Source organism: Gavialis gangeticus, unplaced genomic scaffold, assembly GCF_001723915.1.
Source record: "Gavialis gangeticus isolate Ggan-Ray unplaced genomic scaffold, GavGan_comp1, whole genome shotgun sequence".
Lineage (NCBI taxonomy): Eukaryota > Metazoa > Chordata > Crocodylia > Gavialidae > Gavialis > Gavialis gangeticus.
This window is the reverse complement of record NW_017729031.1, coordinates 77,340,155-77,352,721: the sequence shown is the minus strand read 5'-3', so window position 1 is coordinate 77,352,721 and position 12,567 is coordinate 77,340,155.

Sequence of the window (12,567 nt, the reverse complement as noted above, 5' to 3'; positions counted from 1 at the left end):
GGACTGGAAGCAGTGTCTCCAACTGGCCCGGAGAGGCCAGACAGTCCAGAGGATCCTGAGAAGGAGGAAGCAGGTGGTGCCCCAGAGGGGGGAGCATGGAGGGCAAGTTGGGTCAGTGAGGGCCAAGGAGCTGCTTATGAGTCTGGCATGGGTGGAGGTCAGCAACAGCAGCAATTGGGACACCGGCGGAGCCAACGGACCTGAAGCCTGGACATGGACGCCAGACGACAGGTACCAAACCCAGGGAGGGAACAATGCAACAAGGGGGCCCAAGGCCTGGGTGGAGTCATGCACTGCATGAGCAGGGAAGCACAGAAGGGGGGTGGCAGATGCTCGGTACAAGTACCACCCATAGCCCACAGCCCCTAAGAAGCTGAGAATCAGTGAGGGCCAGAACACCGGCCCCAATGGGCAACATCATGGTTGGCATTAGGCGGGGTGTAGGGGAGGTGGAACCCCAAGAAGCAATAGCTGTGAGGACAACCAAGGGAGAGTACCAGGGAGACGGGACCAGACACGATCCTCCCGCTAGAAAACCAATTACCATCAAAGACGTGGCAGGCGAGACCCCTGGGGAGCTGGCCCAAGGCCACTCCAAGTAGCCTGGCTGTGCAGCCCAGGAGGCGATGGTGAGGTTTAAAAAGAAACCCAGATGCGCGATGCTCAGGGGGGTAAGACATGTCAGGTTACAGCTGGCAAATCATATTTTAGTTCAGGATTCAGAAATGATTTGGGATGAGTTAGCCACAGGTTTTACATTTCCTACTGAAAACAATAAGTATTGAAGAGAGAATATACGGTGTTTAAAATTACTTTATAATACTGTGTTTCCAACACACAGCACTCCTAATATTACTGACACATCAGCAAAGACCAAATTATTTAAGGTCTTACCTATGAAACAAATATGTACAGTACTGGCTTTTATTCAGTACTATCATTTGACTGACCCCTGTTTATGAAAACAGCTATGAAAAGAACAATAGCCTATAATGCTATTTATAATGCTGTGTTTTTAAAACACCATTTTTTGTGGCTTATTTCCTGTTTATCTATCTTCTTCTGAGACCTATATTACTTTTTAGTATGTCAGTTCACATGGTTGATTCTTGATGGGAATTTCCCTGTTTTTTGGTACTTGGATCCCTATGTGAAATTTGCTTTTGGAATTCATGATATCACTTAACTTTTGTACAACTTTGGACACAGATATCATCAGCACTACTAGGGCAACTTACTGAGCTTTTGAGTCTGGAAAGCCAATGTCATATGGAGGAAAAACTTATTCAAACAATATATGTTAATTCAACAATGAAAGTCTTTGATTAACACAGTAGCAGCATGCTGATTTTAATATTCTGCATTCTGAAAACCAGTCATCGCTGATAAAGACTCCAGTGTTGATTAAATTTGAAAAGTGCCACTAATACCTCAATAAAGAGGACTCAGACAATCAAGTTTTGCAACATAATTCAAACTGAACTTACTAGAGGTTGGGAAAAAAAAACTGCTGGAGTCTGATGGGCTTGCTTATAAGCACTGAAAGATTTTCCTCAGAGAGCCAAGAAGGTGTCATATAAATAAACCCTTTACTTGTAACGCAGACTTTAGAACACAATCTGCCACCAAAATCTTCTGGACAGAGCTCTGGTTGGCTTCTAATGGTGTAATGGTCATTACCCACCTTTTCAGAAAACAAGATGACTGAAGCAGAGGAAGGTCAGAAGAAACTTTCAGAGACAATTTAAAACCAAAGGCTTTTTCTGTGCACTAATTCTCCTGATGATCATATTCCAATAAATCCAGGTGTCTTACTGAAATCCTGAAAAATCTGCTCAAGGTTCAGTGCTTGTACACAGAGGAAAGCAGTGGAGTTCCTGTATGAAAAATGATAGAAATAGAAAAAGGAAATATGCTTGTCGCAGGACACTCCCATGCCCTGCTCCTAGTGAGGTATGAACTTAAGGGAGAAGGTGTGTTGTAGGGCACTGAAGTGCCCTGCTCCTAGGAAAAGGTACAGGTGCCGGTTGCCAGGGCAACCGCAGTGGTCAGCTGACCGGAAGGGTGCAGGGTCTGGCCTATGTAAACAGCCTAGGCTGAGGCCAAGGAGGCAGTTCCCCACTAACATCCAAGGGAGAAGGAGCTCTGCTGGAGTAGGCAGCTTGATGGCCTGAATAGCTTTGGCTCGAGGATACTGGGAGGAGAAAGCCCTGGTAGGGATCTGATTGATGATTAGCCAGGCGGCATAGAGGTTTACATTTTGCCAGGAGGCTTAGTTTGAGTTGTAGCCACTGGGCTTATGGTTTTGCTTTGTTGTTACAATGGAGGACCGGGTGAGGCTGTAGGGATTGGAAGAGGCCTCATTAGGGGCTCCACAGCAGTGTGGGGACCCCGGTGCCAGAGGGGGCACCGCATCTAGGGGTGCACTGACCCCAGAGCCCTGAGAAGGGGCACAGTGCATTGGGGGCCAGGTAAGGCCGAGACCGCCTGAGCCGTATAGGAATTGTAGACCCGAGGAGGGGATTTAGGGGTCAGGCACGGCTATGGCCACCTGAGCCCCAATATTGAGGAGCACCAGAATGGGCACCGGCGAGAAGCCCAGAGGGTGCTTGCGTTAAGCCCCAGGGAGGGCGCACAGGAATAGGAGCCCCAGGGAGGGTGCACAGGAATAGGAGCCCCAGGGAGGGCACACAGGTTTGTGAGGAGCACCAGAGTGGGCAACGGCAAGAAGCCCAGAGGGTGCTTGTGTTAAGCCCCAGGGAGGGTGCACAGGACTAGAAGCCCCAAGAGGGGAATTTGGGGGCCAGGCACGGCTACGGCCACCTGAGCCTCAATTGCAGGAAACGCGGGGCAAGACCCCGGCATGGGTGAGTGCAAGAGGAGCCCCAGGGAGGGTGAGCGTGAGAGGAGCCCCAGGGAGGGTGCACGAGTGAGAAGGGCCCGGTATGGGCTCTGTCTAGAGAGGCCTGGGAACGTCCGCGGGGAGCGCGGGCGACTGTAAGAAAAGAGAGGCCAGAGAGCGTCCGCGAGGGCGCAGGCAAGGGATTTTGACAAGACAACATCTGGTACATCTGAGAGGCTTGGGGCATGGTATTAGGGATGGTAGGAGCCACGCATAGCCCTTGAGGCTGTAATTCACGGGGTCCGCTAAGATGGGACATAAACTGGGATACATCAGGGGTACCGTGTCCAAGGGGGCAAAAGGTAGCCTCCTTTAATACTTTTGCCATCAAAGACGTGGCGGGCGAGAAGGAGGGTGCATGGACACCCACTTGGCATGGTAGGGGGCGCTAGGAGAGATCACGGCCGCTCCTAGGACCCTGCCCCGTGACAATGCTATCAATAGAAAGCCAGATAAGAACAATGTTATTATAGGCATGCCCATACTTCCTTTGACCATGCTAAGGAGCATGAAAACACACCCATGTCTACTCGCTCCCATTCCCTATATGCTAAGTACAAAAAACCTATTCAATATTAGAGTGGCACTGGGTACCTGCCAATAAACACACCTGAGAGAAAGGGTCTGAGGGTTGCATGGGATGTTGACAGGATCTACACCAAACCATTACATTATTAATACTTTTTTTTAGCATTTGGTGTAAATGGAGCATAGGGAAGTGGATGGGGACAGTTGGGGGTGGTCCTGTCTTGAGCAGGGGGTTGGACTAAATGACCTCCTGAGGTCCCTTCCAACCCTAATTTTCTATGATTTTATTATTTTACATCCTCTAAGAGGATGGCTGCAGTCTGTCATAATCATAACAGCCTTTTGATCCCAAGTCTACTAGATTTGGGCTCGACCCACTGAGTTTAGTTACTCCAATTCTTCATAGATTTCATAGATATTAGGGCTGGAAGGGACCTCGGAAGATCATCGAGTCCAGCCCCCCGCCCAAAGGGCAGGAAGTCAGCTGGGGTCATAGGATCCCAGCAAGATAAGCATCCAATTTGCTCTTGAAAGTGTTCTATGTAGGTGCTTGAACCACCTCCGATGGCAGGCTGTTCCAGACCTTGGGGGCTTGGACAGTAAAGAAGTTCTTCCTTATGTCCAGCCTGAAACGGTCTTGTAGCAGTTTATGACCATTCGACCTTGTCATCCCAAACGTTCCCCCAGGTCCTGGTGGTCATCCCTGATAAACTTATAAGTGGCGATCAGATCACCCCTGAGCCTGCGCTTTTCCAGGCCAAAGAGCCCCATGGCTCTCAGCCTGTTGTCGTAAGGTCTGTTTTCCTGTCCTCTGATCATGCACGTGGCTCTTCTCTGGACTCTCTCAAGCTTCTCCACATCCTTTTTGAACTGTGGAGCCCAAAACTGGACGCAGTAATCCAGCTGCAGCCTCACCAAGACCAACTCCTTTTAGCTCAGAAGATCAAAGCTCATTCATTCTCACAGCAGCCTTGGAAGGTGGTTCATAGGTTTCTAGGGTCAGAAGGGACCTATTATGTCATTGAGTCTGACCCCTGCTCTGAGCAGGAAAGAGTGCTGGGGTTAAGCAACCCCAGCCAGATGCTTGTTTAATCTCCTTTTAAATACCTCCAAGGTAGGGGAATGTACCACCTCCCTTGGAAGCCCATTCCATATTTTGGCAACCCATTCCATATTTTTTCCTGATGTCCAAACTAAATCTGTTCTTCTTCAGTTTATAGCTGTTGTTTCTAGTAACCCTGAGGGGCTCCCGAGTAAACATAGTATCGCCTAGCCCCTGCTGACCCCCCCGATGAGCTTGTGGACATCCACAAGATCACCTCTCAGCCTTCTCATGCAGAGGCTGAAGAGATTCAGGTCCCTCAATCTGTCTTCACAGGATCTTACCTGCAGGCCCTCAACCATCTGAGTAGCCCTCCTTTGAACCCTTTCCAGGTTATCCACATCCCTCTTGTAGTGTGGCGCCCAAAACTGGACTCCGAGATCCCTTTCTGCTGCTGTGCTACTTAGAATGGTACTTCCCAGTCTATAGGTGTAGTGGTGATTCTTTCTCCCCAGGTGTAGCACTTTGCACTTATCGTTGTTAAATTGCATCCTGCTCTGATCCACCCACTTCTCCAGTCTATCCAAATCTGCCTGAATTCGCTCCCTACCCTCTAGTGTGTTTACTATGCCCCATAGTTTGGTGTCATCTGCAAATTTGGACAGAGTGCTTTCTATACCCTCATCCAAATCACTGATGAAGAAGTTGAACAGTGGTTATATATGGCTGTCATGGTTGTCAGCGGGTTCATCTATATGTGTGCTTTAAAGCACATTAGCTTATTTTAATGTCACCAAAAAAACATGCTTTTTAGCTAATGCTTATTAAAATAGGCTATTGCGCATTTTTCTAGGACCTCACAGGGGAGGTATTATATTTAATGTGCATTAGCTGCAGTGCATTAATAAACATGTAGATGTGCCCAGTGAGTCAAAGACAGAGCCCAAAAAGAGAATTTAGATCCGAGTCATTACTCCGATTATCTCTCTTTATTGTGTGTGGTCAACAGAAATAAATGTATGTAGCAGACTACTTTTCTTTGATTCTTCAATGAATAGACTGTGTTACATATTTGTTTTATTTATGACAACCATTTCCCATAAGCTGTGCTACACCATGGATTGTGTGCCAACCAACGCTGCCAGATGACAGAGGCCTGTACTTTGTGGCATAGAAAAGTAAGCTTCTCTTCTTTTTGATCATCACAGGTAGAGCGATGTTATAAATTCATACCAGTAAGGCATAAAGAACATCCTCGCAGAGCTACTTCTGGAAAAATAGAAACTAAATACAATAAAAAGCCTTCCCATCAAACTGATATTAAAGCTTAGCTGCAAGTCTTTGAACATATTTCTATAAGCCCATAATGAAATGCTTTATTTTTGCTTCTGAAGTTTAGCACAGTTGTACTTCTTTACATTTCCAAGCACAATGAAGTCCTGTGCCCTTTTCTCTTGCAAAGTGGGGCTGATGTATTCTTAAGGTTGTGTTCCTTCCTCAGTGAAGCACATGCCTTATTATAGTGATACACTTGACTGAACCTCTTTAATGGCAAAATCAGACTCTTTAGGTTTCTGAATCCTGTTCATGATACATCACTCTCTGAGGCAGCCAAATGGGTTGGTCTCCTGATCTCTTATAGGTAACAGTGGAAAAAGAGCTGAAAACAACAAAAAGTGTTTTTTTGTTATAATACGAACAGAATTTGTTGGAAATTAAGTGTTTTCTTGGCAGGAAAAAAAGAAACCAGAAGTGAGATATTTTCATTTCCCCCCCACCACGTACATTTTTGTGGGGTTTTACATGGGGTGATGATCAGAACTTCCCTCACCTACACCAAAAAATCATTCTTGCTTCCAGTTTTCAGTTTTTCATTAAGAAACTAGAGAATTGTCATGCCCTAAAACACCCACTTTTCTTTAAAATGGAAAACTGACTGAAAAATTAGGATAAGATCTAATTATTTGTATTCTAGAGGCACCCAGAAGCCTTAGCACAGTGAGTATCTCAGTTGTGCTAGGCTCTGTTCCAAAGATTAATAAAACATAATCCCTGTCTCAGAGAGTTTCCAATAAGTATAATAGCAACATTATCCACCTATATTGCAAAACAAATATCCTTAGAAGACCAAAATAGGACATTCAAGGCATCTCTGTACTGGTCTTTGGTGCTGTGTCTTTTATCAATCCTCTAAACACCTTTAATTCTAGATGTCAGTAGGTGTGATTCCCTTATAGCATGTCTTCACCACAGGCTTAGTGGTCCCAGGCAACAGCATGTTCAAACATGCCAGGCTGCTTCAGGTTTCGTACCTTTCCAGCTGGAAGAAGTATAGCCATGAACACACAGGGTGCATCTACACCAGACATGCACCCTCTGGGGGGCGGTAGGTTACCTTGGGTTGGGTAGGAGAGGCTGGGACCATCACTGGGCTGGACCAAACAAACTTACCTAAGGTCTTCCTGAGGCTACAGCAGGGGCAATGTTGCCACTTGGAGCCTGGCAGGCAGCCGGATTGCAGCTTCAGCCAGCCAGGCTCTGGTTTCAGGTGGGATGCGCTGTCGCTGCATGCGCTATTCCATGTTTTTTTTTTCCCAAGGGCTTTTTTGATCCCTGGATACCTGGGGTCAATCCCCTTCCCCCCCTGTGCTGCTCTCTTTCAGCTCAAAGAACACCTGTGGTGCTGCAGATGCATGTGGTGCCACATATTGCATGGCTGCGCTTGTCTGGACATGGCCACAGAGTTGCAAGTTGGCTAATTAGCAATCTCAGTGGAGCTAGTTCCCCAGAGGTAATGCCACACAAATGTAGGCACAGTGTGCTCTGACCCCAGCACTCTTTCCTGCCTAGGCAGGGGGTTGGACTCCATGATCTGTTGAGGTCCCTTCTGACCCTCGCATCTATGAATCTATGAATCTATGCTTGAGTGCACATCTGCCTGGTATCAATAACCTGGCCAAGTGTAATAACCCTGGATAAAAGGAAAGTGATTTTATTGCCAGTGACCTCTTTTGAAAGGAACAATTTAGGCACTTTATTTTAGGAGAGGGTTTTGGATGGCAGGGAAGTACTTAAGTTCCCCAAACAGTGGCTATCAAGACATATCACTCATTAGTATTTATTGGAGTTCAGAATGTATAGAGTGTTATAAATTCCATTTTCAGGCACCCAGTTCTCCCAGTGCATTGTGTAGGAAGATTTAATGCCTAAATTGAGACTGCAGATTCCACTCCAGGAGGGAAGCTTTACATTGCTCAAAAGCATATGAACTAAGTGTCTTCTTGGATTCATTAATTGCATGTGTAGATGCACCCACAGAGCTGCAAAATCCAGAAGCACAGTTAGAGACCTGATGGACGATAGTGAATGTTGTCAACTGGGATCTTGATTGACTGGCTAATCCTAATGCCAAACAGCTGTTTTAGATGTTTGTACTATGTATCCCTAGTATATTTGTTTTCAAAGTTAGTTACGTCATAGTGGAGCAGTTTTGCCCCATGCCTTATACTTATGGGCTTTTTTGTTCTCAGCTTTGCACACTGACACTACACAACAGCCAGGTAGTTTCCAAGCAATGCACTTATCTTTAAGATTGTTTGTCCAATAGCAAAAATGGCATTAATGACATATGGAGGTTGTTGGTCAGTAGCTTCATCAATGGTGCTGGACATCTTATTGAGTGTTTTTTAAAGTGGTCATCTCATGTTTCCAGAATTTAGGGTTTTTTTTCAATCACCAGAGTGTTTTCATCTGAACTTCTAATGAAGGGAGAAACACAATAAAAATATAACTATAGCTCATTTGGTTTCCTGCTACACCAAGATCATACATAGCTCTATTTCAGTGTGAAGAAAGACACACAGTTTTTTTTCTGAAGTTCTGATGTTTTAAATAATAAAGGGATCATTTTACAGTCATTGATAAGTTATTTGATACAATCTTGTGTTCATTAGGCACAGGTTTAGATCCTCTCTTGAGGTCCTTTCTAGCCCAACTTTTCTGTGATTCATGATTTATGCTCTAAGGTAGACAATTAAATCAACAATAGTGCATTCAATAATGAAAACTACTTCTGATGTTATTATTCGGAACGACCACTACAAAAGACAGTGGGTCAATCCCAGAGTCCTTAACCTGACCTTCATCTGCAAAGTGATTTCTTTTAAGTCAGTGAGGTCACTTCTGCACAAGTTTTACTTCAATATCCAATTCATATGCAAGTGGATTTTATCTCATCTCACTCTATATCTAAAGTCTTGTGGTGATAAAAGTCCAGTGCAGCAGGTACACTTGGAGCTGTCAAGGCAGATCAGGGTACGGGGCAATCTGAATGCTTCTCTTAAAACATATCATATTTTAAAACTGAACACAAAAGGGATGTGTGTGATAATCATACTTGAGTAACAAAAGGATATAAACATCAAGGGCAAAATCCTGGATCCCTTGAAACCAATGTCAAAATTCCCATTAACATGAACAGGGCTAGGTGGGAAGCTATACTGTTGGCTAGAATCAAGGGATGAATTTGATGAAAAAAAATCCTAACACTAAGGTCTATTAGACTGTAAAATAGTTTCCCAAGGGAAACAGCTGAAGCACCATTGCATGAGTCATTTAAAATTCACTTGGACTAAGCACTTGAGAATATACTGCAGGGTGCTAGATGAACTAATGGGTCTTTTTCATCTCTAACTTTTACAGCAGTGTGATAATAAGAGACACAAAAATCAATTCTTTCAAATGATTCAAAGAATCATTTTGCTTTAGGAAACTAAAATATGCTTATTCACTTGGCCATGTCCCTTTAAGGTGACATTCTAAGAAAGTGTATTCAATTATCTCTAATTTAAAAAAAAGGAATTACACTTCCCATACTCAAATGATTTCACACATTTTGACATAGTTTATCTCCTTAGCTACTTAGCTTATTTTTTTTATTTTGTAATATAACTGGAAAGAATAAACATCAAGCACAAAATTTGCATCTTTTAAAAAGAAAGAATATGTTAACTACTGAGAAGGGAATCTTGCTTGTATATTAATGATTTTTTTATAAGAACGTAACTAAATAGTTCTACTCTCTTTCCACTACTGTTGGATAACATTAAAAAAGAATTTTTTACAGCATTCAATTGACATTAGACACTTTAGCATATAAAAATACAAAAATACAGTAGCCATGATGGCTTTACTTAAAAGAATAGTGAAAAAGTGGGTTGCTCTGTGGGGAGGATTAGATACAGGTAAATTAAAAATCTAGATGATCTAGATAGACTACAAAACAAAATGAATACTTTGCTTTAGTTTGCGATAAGATGATGTTGAACATTTGGGCAAATAGAGTATGGCTAGTGGGAATGATACAAGAAAAGTGGATGTGAAACTCAACATGCTGAGGGATTGGATAATGTCAATTTCAGAATGCCAAAAAACTACCATATTTACTTGAATATAAGATGACCCTAATTATAAGATGATTCCACAATAATTATATTTTGTATATGGAAAATTAATAAATTTGATATATTTTCTCAGGTATTGAATCTAATTAATAGAGGCTTATCTTGAAGTTGTCCCCCCTCCCACTGCAATATCAGGAAAAATAAATCTGGAAGGTCAGTCCCCTTTCCCTTTGCCTTCTCCCCTCCCCACCCCAACTTCCTCCCCTCCACCACTGTCAGACTTTGCTCTCCCTGAACACATGGAAGTGAGGAGCAAATTTGAAAACACTGACCTTGAAATAAACATAGCTGTAGTAATGTGTATATACCCATTACCCATAGACTTAGTTCATCCAGAATTGATGTATTTTACCTTTTACAAAACTTTTGCAAGTTTTAGCACAGCTACTCCATAAACACACTTTTAAGCAGCACTTCAGCACCTACCAATATAGAATACAAACTATGCATGATGTTAGTCAAAAGGCTTATGATTCACCATGTAGTTTATTGGGCTAGGCCCCAGAAGAGTCAAAAGCATTTGAAGCCATTGTGATCCCACAGTTCAGCACTGCTCACTGTGTGTGTGTACTCCAGATCCCCACCCCCTCCAAAGGATCCACATGCTAATTAGCCCCACGACTCATGACTGGAATTGGGTGTTGTCATGAGTCCTGGGATAAAAATGCAGATGAGGCATAAGGCAACCTGGTCTGGCTTCACTTCATGGAGGGTACAGGCACACTAATCATATGCAATAGACTGAGAAAGGGGCTGACAGAAGGATTCTGGGTGAACTGTATAAGGCCCCATTTGGTGATTTTTTCAGACATTCAAGACAGGTGAATAAACAGGAATTGTTGGAAATGGGAAAGGCAAAGCTCAGTTGTGGGACTGAAGAAGAATTCGAAATGTATTCCATGTAGTGGCTGACCATGACTTGAAAAAGAGCACTGAGGGGCATTGCACTCAACGGACACTACTATATATCTTATTCAGATGGGCTGCCATCAGTATGTTTGCTCAGTATGGGCCATGTACTTTATAGTCATGCTCAGTGTTGGCTGCATTTAATCAGCTTCATAGCTGGTTTCCAGGGCTGCTGATAGACATTAAAGTGAAGGTCCACCCAACAATTGCTCTTCCTGCTATGTCACACATACATGGCAAGAGGTATGATTGTGGGATCCCACATAAGATCACAACTACTCCATATTGGTGGTGCAGGACAGCCCTGATCCTAGGATCCCTTCATACTGGCTGGTAGCAAGCTTGACTCCCAGCCAGGGAAACTCACCCTGTGCTCCTATGGCTGGAGGCCCCAGTAAACTGGTTGGGGCTCCCAACTATGGAAGCACACCATGTGCTTCTACAGCTGGGAACCTCATCGGCTTATCAGAACATGATGTGCTCCCCTTTCCTGGGAGCTCTGATCAGCTGACCAGAGCTGAGGGCCCTCCCCACCTCTGCAGCACATGGCAGTTTTGAAAGGCTTCTGTGTACTGCAGAAGCTGGGCACTAGCCACACATTGAAATACAAGTGAGTGTTGCCTCCTGAGTCAGTCAGTGACTGGGGGGGGGAGAGTTCCCCGTGGCTGATCATGCCGACCCGGAAGTGCAAGTGGTGCTCCTGGAAGTGCCAGCGGTGCTTCTCCTGGTGGCCCCACTCCTCGGCCGGTGCTCGCAGGGTGGGTACTGGTGCTCCCTCCTGCCCCTCCACCTGTTGCCTAAGTGGGGAGTGCTGGCTGTTAGGGGGTGCACCAGTGCTATCAGGGGGTGCACGTGCACCCTTATGCACTCTCTATGTTTTGCCACTGCATTCAATTAAAGGTGTGATAGGAACCACTTATAAAGTTATTATACATATTTTGTGTAATAACCTTTTGATTTTTCCTCCTCTTATCACCTCATTAATTGATTGAATGTGTGGCCAGGTAACTACTTAAGACATGATTAACCAGTTAATTTCATTTTAAGTATAATGTCTGTCAGGGCCTAGGAGACAGCCTGGATGATGCAGCAGGTGGCAGGAACTTCCTAGTGTGTGAGGAAGCAGGACCCAGAGCAAGAAATCAGGAAGGAGAACCAAGGAAAGCAGAAGCAGGGAGTCAGAAGCCCACAGCTAGACAAACAACTGGGACCAGCTAGGGTAGTTAGGCCACTGGCAATCAGGCTGACTTAGGTAACAAGGGCCACATGGTGGCAATTTATCTAGCCTCCTGCTTTGGCTCCTGATACCTAAATTGCTCATTCTAATGCTACAGTGATCTTGCCTTGTCCTGACCTCTGAATACAATAAATGATGAATTAAAAATTAACTATTGTCCTTGGCCATGCTGGACTCTTGAAAGGAAACAGATTTGTGCTTGAAATGCAGTAGATATTCAGCACAATGTCTAGATTTTATTTTTAAGAATGGTTTAGAAAGAGGAATTAGCAAAGCTCATCTTGGTAATATCTAGAACTACTTTATGTTTTGCAAGTAATAGGGAAAATGAATGATGGATTATTTAAAAAAGCTAGAAATATTTCATAGATTTCATAGACATTAGGGCTGGAAGGGACCTCGGAAGATCATCGAGTCCAGCCCCCCGCCCAAAGGGCAGGAAGTCAGCTGGGTTCATAGGATCCCAGCAAGATAAGTATCCAAATTT